The 15359-nt window shown below is 46.7% G+C and overlaps 1 protein-coding gene across 7 annotated transcripts in view; it reads left to right on the top strand.

The window, feature by feature from the left end:
- Positions 1–15359, top strand: part of DAB2IP (DAB2 interacting protein) — a 314157-nt gene that overhangs the window by 191017 nt on the left and 107781 nt on the right. The window contains exon 1 of one of the 7 annotated variants that reach the window (XM_050926824.1): positions 8990–9054. The exons of 5 other annotated variants lie outside the window; for them this stretch is intronic. The gene's annotated coding sequence lies outside the window, so the exon portion shown is untranslated. Of the gene's footprint in view, positions 1–8989; positions 9055–13621; positions 13811–15359 lie in introns of those variants that run through there. One more of the 7 variants, XM_050926823.1, reaches the window with a different exon arrangement.

Raw genomic sequence — 15359 nt, 5'->3', positions numbered from 1 at the left:
AGCCGATGCGGCACCTTGTTCCCAGAGGAGCAAGCCCTCGGGAAGGGGGTTGAATTACAAGCGAGGGGAGGCGCCGGTTCCCCCTCCCTTCCCGCAGGGCAGGGGGTGGCTCCGGGCTCCGCCCCCACTAACCCCAGCCCAGATGAGTGTCCCGCGGGAGCCCGGCAATTCCCCTGGCTCGCTCGGAGAGAGGGGGCGCGGGAGACTCCCCGGCGCCTGGCCACAGGATCTCAGAGCGGGCTGCCCCTGCTGCTGCTCCTCCAGCCCGGCTCCAGGCGGGGCAGCGTCTTGCTCCATCCCGGGAGGGGGGTGTCAGAGCAGATTTGTGCGTTAGCCCCATGCCCCCCTGGTGAGCACACTGGTGCCAGCGCCTGGAAAGAGGGAGCAGCCTGGTGCGTGGGGCCGGGGAATGGGGTGGAGGGGGGGCTGCAGGAGACTGTCATCCCCATCTTTAAAGGGAGACTGTCAGTGTAAAACTCTGTCACCTAAGAATGCGGCTGTCCTTTCCTAATGTGCGCATGGCAGCTGAGAATGAACCCAGAGCCGAGGTAGTGGTTAAAGCCCAGCAGCCCTAGTTCAGGCCCCCCATGTGTGTGTTGTGTTTGCTTGTTGCATTTCATTCCCTCTGGGGCAGTGAAACCGGATAGAGCAGTTTCACTCACACACCCACCCACCCACCCTACCTCTCTACTTAACGCTGGTCAGTTCCACTCTCTGGATCCCCCTTGCACTTGTCTGTTGCCTGCCTGATCCTACCACTTCGGGGAAGGTTAAAATTGAAAAGCAAAATTACAAAATAACTGGTGTCTTTGAAATTAAATTAAATAATCAGATAACCCCTGGCAAATGTTTCCCTTCATATTACGTTTCGTACAAACCTTTTAAAAAAATTAAATTCAACAGAGGCCAGTTTAAAAAAAAAGTGTCACAATAGTGGATGCTGCTTGAAAAATCTTAACCAGTTACTTTGTCTGTTCTGGTCTTTGCATTATTCACCATTCAAGCAATGTAACAAATAATCCCCAGGTTGTGAAGATTGTCGTGTTTGCTATATTGCTTTACATTAAAAAAATAAAAGCGGTAAATCCTTATGGTAACCAGAGCCCAAGAGGGACAGGCGCGGGAACAATTTCTGGTGGGGTGCTGATGATGGAAACCATGTATTTGATGTTTGTTGTTATGGCTTCAGGCCAGGGGGTGCGGCAGTACTGCTGTACACGGGAATGTCTGACACAGCTTTCTGACGGGATCTTACCGAGGCCAGGGGCTAGACGGTGGCTCCCCATGGGGGTGGAGGTGATGCACACCAAGCAGGATCTAGCTTTGAGGAAGCACGCCAGGTAGGAGGAGGAGGATGGGGAGGGAGTATGAGAAGAGGAAGGTCACAGACATACTTGAATATGTTCATGTTAAATTGTAGCCTGGCATTTACAGTGGTTCATTTTCACCGGCCAAGTGGTTATTAATAGTCAAAGTTAATGTTCGAAGGCAAATTGATTTGATTCCACTTACTTCCTTTTATTTCTCAGCCATCAGTTGTTCAGTTACTTTTCTTGTTGGGTGCATAAGGGGTGGGGTTGGGGCCATGGCCCCTTTGGAGAGGCCAGTCCCTTGCTGAGCCCCTAGTTGGGAGGCTGAGGCAAGCTCTTTGCACCCATCTTTCCTCTGTACCCCCATGCAGGAGCCAGGCGCCCTCTGGCCCTTGGCAATTAGTACTTGATGTCACCAGGAGTGATTCCAGCGCTTGAGGGAGGAGAAATCGCTGTGGTTAGGCCTAAAAACACAGCCCAAGCAGACTCCTAAGAGGCTGAACTGCCTCTCATGGCCTCATTAGTTCACAATATTAAATTGAGGAGACGCCAGTGCGGTGGGTGCAAAAGCTGTTTAAACAAAAGGGAATTCTCAGCTCACCGGGAAAGTGTCTCCTTGCTTTCTCCCAGTGAACGGAGCGTGCTGCTGTGCTCCATTCTCTTCCCAGTAGGGCTGAGCTGTGTGAATCTGTCTGTTGTTTTAGCAGAGCAGCTTAGTAGGATTTTGTGGCCCTAGGGTGCATGTATGAGAGACTGGAAAGGTTGTGCACAGAGAGAGAAAGCAATAAGTAATTTCATAGGATCTCAGCTGCTGTAGAAGTGACAGGAATGACACCTTTTCTTATTCAAAATGCTCCCCATAGCTCCGCTGGGGTTTATGCATCAGAACCGCCCTCCTTCTCTGCTCGCTTTTGACTTTCATAGTGTTATACATCTGTAATTTTGATGACAGACTTAATAATATAAGCTATAATTGTCTTTTGTGTTGCAAAGAGCTTTCAAGGAGCTTGTAACGGTATCAGCTGGGATAATGGAAGTCAGGGCCAATGTTTTCAAAAGAGGCCACTGATTTTGGGGTGCTTCAGTTTCTGGGGTACAGTTTGAGACACTTGAGATCTGTTTTTTTAGGGGCATTGCATTTTGCTGGAATGGTGTGTGCTCAGCGCCTTTGAAAATCAGGCTGAGGATGTTTCAGGTTGGATATCCCAAGTCAGTGGCCACTTCTGAACAGGTGGGCATCCAGATTTCTGGAAAGATTCTTTTTTCTTGGTAACTGAGGGCATGTCTACACTGCAATCTTAAGTCGACCTAGGGTAGGTCAGGGCCGGCGCTACCATTTAGGCAGCCTAGGCAATCGCCTAGGGCGCCAGAATAATTGGTGGGCGCCGTTTTGCCGGCAGACGGCTCCGGTGGAGCTGCCGCAGTGGTGCCTGCGGACAGTCGGCTGCTCGCGCGGCTCTGGTGGACTGCCCGCAGGCACGACTGCGGCAGCTCCACTGGAGCCGCGGGAGCAGCGCGCGGGGTGGCGAAATTGCCGTGCGCCTAGGGCGCTCAAACCCCTAGCGCCGGTCCTAGGGTAGGTTGACTAACAGGCACCACAGTAATTACTCCGGTGGCTGATGTCCGCACTACCCTCGTTCTGTTGGTGGTGCGCATCCTCACCAGGAGCGCTTGCATTGACTGAAGAGGGGCAGTGCGGGGAGCTGAGAGACAGGGTTCTTAGCTCTGCACAGCTCCCACCAGGACCCCAACCGTCCCCAAGGCTTCTTGCCCTGCTTCCAGCCAGCTGGTTGCCATGCTCCCAGCAGGGAGCTGAGAGCTAGGAGAGTGGGAGGGTGGGGCACCCTTGGTACAGCTGGGCTCTCTGCTCGGAGCAGGGACCCTACGGTGGGCAGCAGGACTCTGAGCTGGGAGCCCAAGCTGGGAGCGGAGACCTGGCAGTTGATGCCTGTCTTGTCAATTTCAGGGAACAGCTGATGTGTCTGCAGAGACACTGCATCAGGTTAACTACACCGACACAAGCCCTGAGCCTCTCGGGGAGGTGGACTAATTACATTGGTGTAGCAGGGCACCCACATTAGCAGGAGCAAGGCTGTAGTGTAGACACTGACATAATTAGGCTGACATAAGCTGCCTTACATCAACCTAACTCTGTAGTGCAGATCAGGCCTCAAAGATGCTTAGTCATCTCAAGGGATCCTCTTCCACAGCTTGCTCTGGCTGTCTCCTTCCTTTCATCTTCTGTCTTTTCCTGACTAAATGAGAGCCTCCTGCCACAACGCAGCCGCGTCATGTGCCCTGCTTATTATGAACTGAGAAGCCCAGTCCATGATTTCATTTGCACTCTGTGCTGTTGCTCTCTTTAGGTGTGTGGTGCATATTCTCACTCCAGCCCTTGGAGATGACTCGTGTGAGGGATGTTGCCTTCCAGAGCAGATTGGCACTGACTCCCAGCACAGGCGATGCCCGTGGCAGCTGGATGATATGGTGACAAGTGATTTAGAAATATTTCTAACAACCCTGGCTCACAGTTCCATAAAGAGTCTCCTCTCCCTTATCCTCACCCTATAGCCAGTTCTTTCAAATGAAACACCTCCCTCACATCCAGCCCAGTGCCCAGCTGGCTAAGCAGATGCCCTGCCAATAGCCAGAACTTTTGCATCTGAGAAGGAAATGAGCAGGAGGTTAGTCAGAGCTGCAGAACTTCTCTAGAGATGCAGAAAAGTTTCCCTTGCCCAGCTGGGCACTATTGTTTCAGCCATATGTTTTGACCTGGAGCGAGTCCGGGGGGATCAGGAGTCCTGGGGAAAGTGCATTGGTGGCAGTGGGTGTCCTCATGCTGGTGCGGTTCTGGCAATGGTCTCTGCACTGGTGTGATGGGCAGAGTTCACCCATTCGACACCCAGCCAGCGAACAGGACGCAGTGAAGCTGGGCTGCAGCCAGTAGATGTATGGCCAAGATTTGGGAACAAGAATGAGGGAGATAAAACAAAGAATTTTAGCAAAAGCCTTTAAGCAGTCTGTCTCACCCGCAATCTGATAGGCAAATGTACTGGCTATTAACTCTTTCAAAGTGATTGTGCAACATGGTACGTGCACTGGTGCCATCCCGTGCATAACAGAGCTGAAAATCCCAGAGATAATTTAAACCAGTTCTTCCACCAACGGGGCATTTCCTGGGAGCCACTGTCCTTTGAGTGCGCCTCAGACTTCATGAGGGATTGGGAGAACCTGAAATGCCCTGCATTGAGGAATCGGTGGTCCTGAGGGCCTTCTTACGAAGATCCCACCCGTATGTCATGAAAGATCATATCCTACATTTTTTAGGAGTAAGGGTATTAATTCTGGGGTGCTGGGCAAATTCCAGCTAGGAAATTCCCTTCTGTTTCCATAAATTGCCCCTGAAATGTCCAGTAAATACAGTATTCTTTGCTTTCTGACCTAAGTCATTGTGTAATGTTGCTGTGTGCTGTCAAACTCCTACTTGTTCCACACCAGCAGTGGCAGCATTTCTGTGGGAGGGTGCAGGGGGGTACGGACCTTTACTTAGAGGGATTATGAAGCCTAAGAAAGCCTGTGAAGTGCTTTGAGATCTGCAGATGGAGGCACTAGAGAAAGACCAAGTACATATCATCATTATTGGTATTAAACAATACCAGCATCCTTTCTATGCTACCATGGGTCTGTGCAGTCTGGGTTGCCAGAGGATGTCTGCCCTGGGCTTGAGCACCTGGTGACAAAAGCCCAATCTGCTGAATGTCAAGTAAAATTTAAATTGAATAGTGGTGGGTACATTGTCACAAGAGAAACCCCGCTCCTTCCAGATCATCTGTGGGCAGTGGGTTCCCCAGCCAGGGTGAATCTGGATCCTTCACTAGGGACTTGCAACCCAAGGGAAGAACAAAAAGGAAAAAGGGGGAAGTCTGGAAAAGTGTGGCCAATGGCCAGGCTTTTAGAGAGACTCTGACCATTCCCACTTCTGACAGTGATGACACAGGACATGGACCCATCCTGCAAACCCCTCCCTTCTAAACCAGAATTGACTGTAAGCGCTGGCATGGCCGTTACTTCTGTCAGTGGCAGAGCGGTGATTGCTTTTGGAACCAGGATATTATTGACAACACTTGAATGATGGCGCAGATGTGGGAAGGAAGCGTTTAGACCTGGGAGCTTAGCTGTGGTTTGTGTGCATGCATAAGTCGTGTCCCTCAGCTGGCTTAGTGACGAAACAGACAGGAATGCGGCTCTTGGAGCCTTTCAGAGAACCAAGTTTCTTGTATATTTCAGTGCTTGCCCTTTCACAAGGGTGAAGGAGCCATTAAGGGCAGAGGGCTGTCATCGCTTAACGGCACCCAGCAGCACCATACAACAGTTTAAGACACAGAATGAAGGAAGAATTCTGATCTCGTTGAAATTGTGAAGGGAATTTAAATGAACAGAGTGGTCACTAAGATGGCTTTTGGCCAGGACACAGAGTTATCATCTTGACTCTTACAAAACGTGCCCTGAGAATTATGACTACAAGGGCCCACGACCTCTGCAGCAGCTTGTCCATTAATATGCTGGGCCACTAGTTCAGTGCAGACCTACAAGGAGAAACTCTAGGCACAGAATTGCCCGGCACCACTTCCTATAGTGTCAGGGTATTCCATGCATGTCTGCCATGGCCCTTCTTCACTTGGCAAAGATGGCAGCACAAGATACTATCACTCGGGTGAAGTGACTTGCCCCAGGTCAGATGGTGAGGCAGTGGTGAAGCCCTGATTACCCTAAATCACTAAATCTAAGTTCGTCCCCTGCTCTAAATCACTAAGCAACACTCCCAGCACCACAGCAAGTGCAGGAAAAATCTCTGGTGAATTCTTGCACCCTTATCTGTGTTGCTTGTTTGTTACTGGTGTCCTACACACTTTCCTGTCTCCCTGACTCTGAGAACAGGGCTCTGATCCACTCCAATCTGTTACTCCATGGCCAATTGCAGGAGGTGGAAGAACCCTGGGAAGAGCTAGTCACAGCATTCACAGGGATGGATTCGTGTTTCGTACACCGTGCTACAGAAATGGCCTTCCTAGAACTTGGCAGGTCAGTGTCAACGTAGGTTCACTTTCGACCACGAGCCCCGTGAGCAGCTGGAGCATGCTTAACGTGCTCCAGATAAACTCCCCGTGGCAGCCTTCTTGTAGTAAGATGAAGGTGTGCTGTGCCTTAAAGACCCAGCTTGCCGCTGAATGTACACATGAGCTGCTGCATTGAGTTAACAGTTAGCAGTGTGTGTGTCCATGTCCATCAGCCCCTGATCCTGTTCTCTGTGCCATTGGAGTCAGATGCTCAGCCAGTGTCCTTGGAAATTGGGGTTAACCTCAGCCAGATGGCGCCGAGGGCTTGGCTTGTGCGCACTCAGTGACCGTCCCCGGGTGGCTACCCGGGATGCTGTAGCGCATGCCAGCCTCTTGCTGGTTTGCCCCCTCAGCCAGACCGACATAAGTAACAATGGGCATGTCTGAGCTTTGTCACGTGCAGCAAGTAAAGTGGTTCACGATACATTAATCACTGATGTCCACGCTGCCTGGGTGCTTTTCAGTTCACTCGTGGCAGCAGTGCTGTGTTGTTCTGCAAAAGAAAAAAATAAGTCTGATAAAGGGACCTTTTGAACCCCAGCGTTTGTGTCTGCGCTGTTGCCTGGGCGCTGAGCTAGAGGGATCAGTAGCACCAAAGGAACTTGTTTGCCATTCCAGATGCTCATGCTTTCAGTCATGGGCTTCTGGAATGTAGCATTAACGCATCTCTGTGTTTGTCAGTTGCTTTCTGCCTGCTCACTTAATAAACCACCAGATAAGGCCTGGGTGGTGGGAACTGGAAACCAGAACCCCTCCGAAACCTCACTTGGAATTTCAGCAGGTTGGTTCCTGGTCCACACTTCCACCACAGCTGCAGAGATCAGCTCAACCTTGCCCCAGATTGGTACATCAGGACATTCTCAGTGGAGGGGCTACAGCCCTGCTTGTTAGTTGTGTTGTGGTATCACCTAGGAGCTGCAGACAGGGACTAGGCCTCCACTGGGCTCGGTGCCATATAAACCCAGAGCAAAGAGATGGTTCTTGCCCCAGGGAACTTACGTTCTGCAGCTGTCTCCCACAATAGCCAGCCCCAGGTTTTCAAAAGTCATGTGTTGCTCTCCCTCTACCTACATAATTTGATTGGCTTGAAAATCATGAAATTTAAACAACAAATAAAATTGAGGTTTCTTTCATTTCCCTTCTGGATTGTGAGTCTTCAGGGGTCATGTTTTCAAGCTTTTGTCTGAAACCATGGGAGCTAGAAAGTTACTGTTTAAAAAAGCAAAAGCTGAGATTCTGGTATGTTCACGTGATTGCAGGAGCTGAGGCTGCATGAAAAACACAGAATACCATGAGACTTGCAATACGATCACCAGAGTTGGCTACTCTGCATCTCTTCCTCACACTTTGTTCAACAGAGCACAAATGTGTTGATCTCTAGGGCGCTTTCCAAAGCTTTTGCCCTGGTTTTTCCTGGGTTGAGTGGGGAAGAACTTATTTGTTGTAGGTCCGGGCGGTTGATCTTCCAGCTGATGTTGTGTGTACTGTGGTTTGGATTGGGAGGTGTGTTGTACCTGACATCAAGGTCTAGGCGCATGGACCATTGACGTGTACATTGTATAAATCAAATAAATAACTCTATTCTGAGTCATGGGGAACCCCCCCCCAGCCCGATTCCACGCTTCAAATCAGCCAGCACCTGCCCTGTCTGTACAGAATAGCCATTTCCTCTCCTTCTGGAAGTAATCTTTAGGGTAGTTTATGTGAGTGGGGCAGCAGGCAAAGAAAGAATCCAAGTTTATAAAGAAAATGCTGCCATCTGTCATGTAAAAGAATGGATTAGGACTCTCCGTGTGTGAGAGAGTGCGTGAAATCCCAAATCTCAGGGGTTGCACGGATGCTGTGCCGCTCATTGCCCTTCGCAGACCAGCACACTGTACAGGGGCTGTGCTCCAGCAAAGTTCCTATAACGCTGGCTTGCATTCGCAGCTCCTGCGCGGCCCCTTTCACAGTGCTGAAACTGTCAGGCCAGCTGCTGTTCTCTTCACTGCACTCTAGAATGGGTGCCTGTAAACTTCATAGAAATCAAGTTGTACTCTGTGCATGTATGTGTATATCAGATCTGTATGAAATAGATCCTCATACAGAGAGACTCATGTAATGAAAACATAGACCCATACCAGTAATAATAGCTGGCTGTTATTTAGAGCTTTCCGCTGTAGGTCTCAAAGTACTTTACAAGGGAGGTCAGTATCATTATCCCCATTTTACAAAAGGGGAAACTGAGGCCCCATCATACCCCAGTTTGGGCAGCTGATGATATATCTTTTAATTCCACATCTCCTGCCCCCAACAGCTGGTGCTAGCAAATGCTAAAATATTTATATACAGAGATACCGTCTTTGTTTTCCTACAGGCTTTGTGCTGTGCGGTTTTTGTGACTGCAGTGTTTTTGTTTATCCCAGACTGAGCCTAGACCATTGTTTCCTATTCACTCACGCCACCTTTCGACTGCCCCTTCCTGTCCTGCACATAAACACAATGTGGGAGTGGGAAGTGAACACGACAGCTAGGCCTCCGTTTTGATGGATGCATGTGTATTACAGCACTTGAGAGCCAGTCCTGTGAGGAAGGAAGCGATAGAGATGTAATGGAGGAGCTGCACAGTCTGAAAGCTCTCGGGGAAGGTAAGAGAACGACAGCAGGGTGGGATTTCAAGTGAGAACATTGCTATATGTTCAGAGCAGTTAGGTTGTTTTGGCAAGCTTTAACCTGGCTGTGTTTAGCTGGCTCATCTGTGCATGGCTGTTCCATCCTGCACCATTTGAGGACCGTACGAGCATGTCATGCTTATAACGAGAGTCTTAGCACTTCTGAAGGACACTTTATTTTTTCAAGGCTCTGCCTGCCTGAATTCCTGATGGCTCCATGGAACCAAAAGTTGCCAGCAGATCTGTTCTGTCTACACAGATCCAAAGAATCACATTGATTTCTCAGGCCAGCTTTCTGTCTTTTCTTTTTAGCATTTTAAAAAAATGGCAGAAGTGAGTCTTTACTAGGCAAATAGCGGAAGTCCTTGAGCTGTCCTGCAGCAGTAGCAACACAAGAGAGCCTGCATCAGTGTGTGGGCTTATTTTGCCATTGCTCCCCATCTCCAGTGTCAAAAGGGTGGCTAGTCTCCCCTTCAGGCATGTGTCCCGCTCGTCACTCCTATTAACGCTAATGGAAATTACCCATGCGTATGGAGAGGGAGGAGAGTCCTAAATCTTAGTGCAACATCAACATGAATTTTCATCACCCAAGTTTCAGCAATAATAAACTGTGGCTAGGTTTAAAACAAAGGGGTGAGTGAGAGAGAGTGTTAGGACCATTCAGAATATCTGTAGATGAGCTGATAAAATGTGAGCAGTAAAAATTGACTATTTCAGAGCCTAAGCAGCCAGCAGCCTGCCTGTAGGGGCCAGGAATGCCATTTTCCCTCAGTATACAAGATTGCCTTCCTTTGCAACATCAGCTATTAGCTGCTGCTGGGGGCAGGATACCATACCAGATGGCCTAGGGGTCTGATCTGCGATACTGCGCTAGAAGGATACATAAAAGCACAAAGACGATAAATGCATTGCCAAAGGCCATCAAGTGAGTCAGACCTGACCACAGCTCCCAGGGTTCTCAGACTGCTTTCTGTAATGATCAAGTTTAGTTCATACATAATACTTATTAATCAGTCAGTGGGGCCCAATCTCAATTGGTGCTACTGTAATACACATAACAGTTGGCCATGCTTTTCAGTAAATACTGTGTGGCCTTTCTAAGATTGCTGCTGGAAGCCCAGGACCGAGGGGTATTGCTCTGAAATGGGTTGTGTTTATGAAGGGGGAATTTATCATGTATGTCACAGAAGTGGTTCCAGAGCTGACACCCACCAGCTGTACTTTGAGTTGTTTTACCACCACGATTCTCTGTGGGCATTTTCACTGTCTTCTTCGCTGGTTAGTCGTGAGATAATGAAACCAGAATCCCTGCCCTCCGCTCTGCCCTAATGATCAGCTGACAGAAGGGGCTCATGCATGGACATCTGAGCCACATGAGAATCTCCTTAAAGTCAAACTGCTGGGCCCCAGAGACCCTGCTAAACACACAGCTGTGATGCACAGTAAATCTATCTCTTAAATAGGTTTATTCCCTGATCAAGCACCCTGGAGGCCCCTTAGCTTTCACGCACACTCAACCTAGTGTTAATTATAGGGCTGAGCCTATGAAGGTCAGGTCTCATGCTATTCATACTGGAATCAGATTCCTAACCAAGTTTATTATTTTAATACGCGGGATGAACTGTAATGCACAATAATATGCCAGGTCCAGGGCTCTTAGGAACAGACCTGAAAGTGTATGTATTTATGGGGAGTATTGTGCGAGAACATGACAAAAATGAGTGATCACGTTCTCTAGTATAATCACTATACAAAACAATGGCTTTGACTGAAGGGAAGTAAAAAAAATTCTACACAGAAGAAAATGTACTACTGGGTCCCATGTTATAGACTGGCGAGATATAACTATCTCTTTCTGTGTGTGTGTATATAACATACATGTGTGTCCAAACCATCTAAAGGACACTTAGGCCCCAAGATACCTTTGCTAATGAAAGAGAAGCTCTATGCAACAACCCTGGAAAAATATCTGTTGTATTTTTGTAAGACTTTTATAGTGTGAAGAGTCAGAAATGTCGAGCTAGAAGTGACCTCAAGAGGTCATCGAGTCCATCCCCTTGCGCTGAGGCAGGACCAAGTATTATCTAGACCATCGCTGACCGGTGTTTGTCCAACCTGCTCTTAAAAACCTCCAGTGATGACAGGGATTCCACAATCTCCCTTGATAACCTGTTCCAGAATTTAATTACCTGTAGAGTTAGAAACGTTTTCCTAATATCTAACTGAAATCTCCCTTGCTGCAGATTAAGCCAGTTCCTTCTTGTTCTGCCGTTATTAGATGTTTGGTTCCTCACCAGTGCAATGCTGCAGAGAAAGCATAGCTGCATCCTTGCCAAATTTTCTTAATTTAAAAGGGACAGTCTCAATATTTTAGCAGATTACACCTCCACCTCGATATAACGCTGTCCTTGGGAGCCAAAAAATCTTACCACGTTATAGGTGAAACTGTGTTATATTGAACTGGTTTTGATCCACCGGAGTGCACAGCCCCTCCCCCCGGAGCACTGCTTTACCGCATTATATCTGAATTTGTGTTATATCGGATGGCGTTATATCGAAGTAGCAATGTATTTGGCATTTTCTGTCATTCTGTCCTCCCAGAAAGTTTTCTGTAGACCATGGCATTTCTGTGGAGTTCAAAGGAGTGTCCCTATTTATCTGCCAAGTGCTGCCAATTATATTTTGGAGTCTAAGCTGGTTAAAGATTACATAAAGCACATAATTTTAAGAAGGCAGAGGGCCAATTCATCTGGTTTATTTACTGCTACTGCTATGAGACTAGGCAGTGGTAACTGGAGTTACTCAGCTGTGGAAAGCACTTATGGGGGTTAAAGCAGAGGACATCTGTGCCCATTAACACTAATGTTCAGAGAAGCTCAACTGGGTGGGGAGCCTATTTATTTCTAGTCCCACAGCTGGGTTCTGGTAGAAGACCTGGACTGGCAGGCACCGATGAAATGGCTGCTAGGAATATTTGGCAATGTGACCATGACGGTAAGTATATTCAAACTCATTATTAAGAGAGAGTGACATAGATTCAGGTCATAGTTTATTGTTATCATAGTAGGAAAATAGATACCCATCCCTTCCGGAATGAATGCAAACAAATTTGCAGACTGCACCAATTGATTTAAAAAGAAAATACAGGGATGGCAGGTGCTAGGAGAATGTGCCTGAAATAGTTTGGATTAACAGGAATTCAAATAAGCCCCCAGATTTGTGTCTTTGTTTTTTTGTTTTATGATGCTTTTTTCTTTTTCCCATCTGGGATCAAAATAACGCAAGATCTGCTCTGCGTAGTCTGATTTGTCATAGGGGAACTGAACTACCAGATCTCAGTTATTTCAGCCCAGTAAACAGCTCCCTGAGGCGTTGACAAAGCATTCACAAACACAGATAAGCATAAGTAGTTAAAACACAAATACCAACGCTTGCTCACACCCCCGATTGTCATTGCAGAGCCCTTGAAATGAGCCCCACTCCACTGCACAGTGTGAGAGCAGAAGTTTAGTGGAGGCAAAGTTATCTAATGGTTAAAGCAGTGGGCTAGCAGCCAAAACACCTCGGTTCTGTTCCCACATCTGTTGTTGTCTTTCTGTATGACCCTGAGCAATGGACTTCTTTGTGCCTCAGTTTCACCATCCATAAAATAAGAAATATACCAATCTGATGTGGTGTGACAGTTAAAGGGACACAACTTAAAATCATATCTGATTTTTTTTATGATCTCGATGACTTAATGATTTTACTTTGTTTTCCTCTGTGCATTTGGCAGCACTTTGTGTATAGTCAACTTTGTCTCTTTCCCCGGTGTAGCTGTTTGTGTGATTGTTTCGCATAGCAACTGGACAGAGAAGAATGGGTATGAAACCACACCAATCAGTAGGGAGTCAGGGGCAGGTGTGGGGACTCAAATACTTCTGACACAGGGGGTTTTAATTGACTAGATTTCCAGCTGACAGCCTCCCTTTAGTAACAAATTATTATTGATTGATTGGTTATTTCTCTGAATTGCCCTTGGGCCTAGAGACCCAGCCCATTTTTGCCAGCTGCTGTACAGATTCAGAATAAAAAGGCGACTGTTCATAAAGCACCTCTTGGGCCTCAGATAGAGGTACTAGAGACATGCCAAATGCGTGTGTGTTTCAAATAAAAGCATTGTTATTTTATCTGAACACCACGGGCCTGATGCCCCATTTGGGACATGCCCCAAACTCATTCTGAAACACATGTGAACTTGGGGTTCTCCAGGAAGGCAGGATTGGGCCCAACAATGCAGGGGCTAGAAAAACCGCTGTTAATTCCTCCATTATAATCTCTAGATTTTGAGGCACTGTTAATTTTTTAATTCATTTTTAAAGTTTGAAAATAAGTGTATTTAAATTTCTTCTGCTGTCTGTGGAGTTAAAAAGAAGCTCTGTGCCTTTAAATTTGGAATAGCTGTAAGTTTGAACACTGTCCCTTTAAAAGCACATTACATAGAGTTAGAATATAGCCTTTGTTTAACTAGTGATGATTGTTCCCAGTGGACTGCACTGGAATGGTTTACGGAGACCAGAGGGGGCTAAGGCTTGGGGCCAACAGTCAGCTTACAGATCGTAGCTGTTCAGACCATACAAGGAGGGAAGGAGAGGAACAGGGTGATCACTGCACTTCCTGCAGTGGATTTGGGAGTTTACATTCAATAGTTCTTCCTGGTTCTGGAAAGTGGGCAAGGAAGGGTTGAACTATGGTAAGTTCTTCCATCTTGAGAGAGAGAGAGTGTGTGTGTGTGTGTGTGTGTGTTACAAAGGGAGGCTTAGAGCATGCTGTTCTTTGTGAACATGAGGAGAAAGAGCAGCTCCTCGCTTCTTTCAGTGCATTTTCTTTAACCATCTTCGACATCCTTTAAATCTCTGCTATTCCTTACTCTGTATTTTTTTTTCCAAAACTCAAGGCCTCTTGTCTTTCATTTAATTTTTCATTTACTGAAACATCCCGTTAATTAAATTTAGTTTAACAAATCCCAGGAGAGATTATCGCATGACAAAAAGCAATCTGATTTTTTTATTATTATTATGGTGAAGTAATGAAATCTGAATTTTTATCATTCGTTTCCCCCCTCCCCCGAGTTTGTGTAATTCACAGGGTTAATGATTTAAGATGAAAGGAAATGTCAGATTTGCCACTTATGCTGAACTGATCCGATTAACGTCCTATTCATGTTCCTTACTTCTAGTTTTTTTTAGTTCCTGGAATTGTTATTCTGGGTTAGGATATACAATATATGTAATTGTATGTAAGTTCTTGCCGGTTTCTATGCATTTGCCTGGTATGGTGAGGATATTTGTTTTCACAAGTATCAATGAGGATCGGAGAATAACAAATAATAATACAAAGATTGATAAGGACTAGGAAAATTTAAAGAGAAATAACAGATTTCTAGGGAAAAGTCTGTGAAGTAACAACTAGTTTGACAGCCCTGCTGAGCTAATAACTAAGAGAAAACAGGCTGAACCCTGAAAACCTCTCTAATTTTCTAAAATTTCCTCATTCGGGAACATACTGCTTCTTCAACTTTGTCACAAACAATTGCAGTTACTGTAAGGTCAGACAATACTGGGTTTCCTACTGAATTTGAATTGTATCGGCTCATTCTCTCTCTCTCTCCTGGCCTGAACTGTGTTAAATTATTTCCAGACCTACTCATAAATCCTGGTTGAAGGCTAAGGAAGTGCTTTGGACAGATACTGGCAGGCTGGGTTCTGGGAACAAGATTTCCCAAGCTCTGAACACATCCAGGTTCCAGAACCATGGCTTAAATATTTTGAACAACCATCAAAAACTAGGTCACTTGAACATCAAAAATCTGTGTAAGGGGGAATATCCTGTCCAGGGGATTTGAAACTCTGCAATTGTCTGGCAATTGTGGGCAGTCAGGATAGCGAAACACGGCTTTGTAAGACATCCCTTTCCCATTGCTGTCAATACCACACCAATTCAGCCAACAGGAAAAAGCAATCCTCCTGGAAATTAGCAAATAACGTAAAGGTTAAAGGAGGAGTCACTGTTCCTTATTCAGAGGCTGGCTGTTCAAAATTGTACCCTTTTGGCAAAGGACATATGCAGCAGATCTTGACAGTAGGCGAACAGGCTTTATGCCTCGCTGGATAGCAGTCTACAGGATGGGAAGCGTAACTTATGGAAGTGACGATGCATACTGGAAGTGCAAACAGTTGCAGCTCTGGGCCAAAGTGACGAGGGAAGCAATGTTAAAAGCAAAGAATAATATAAAATAGTTA

Source organism: Gopherus flavomarginatus, chromosome 17 (assembly GCF_025201925.1).
Source record: "Gopherus flavomarginatus isolate rGopFla2 chromosome 17, rGopFla2.mat.asm, whole genome shotgun sequence".
NCBI lineage: Eukaryota > Metazoa > Chordata > Testudines > Testudinidae > Gopherus > Gopherus flavomarginatus.
The sequence above is the reverse complement of the archived record's forward strand: the minus strand, read 5'-3'. Positions and strand labels throughout refer to the sequence as shown.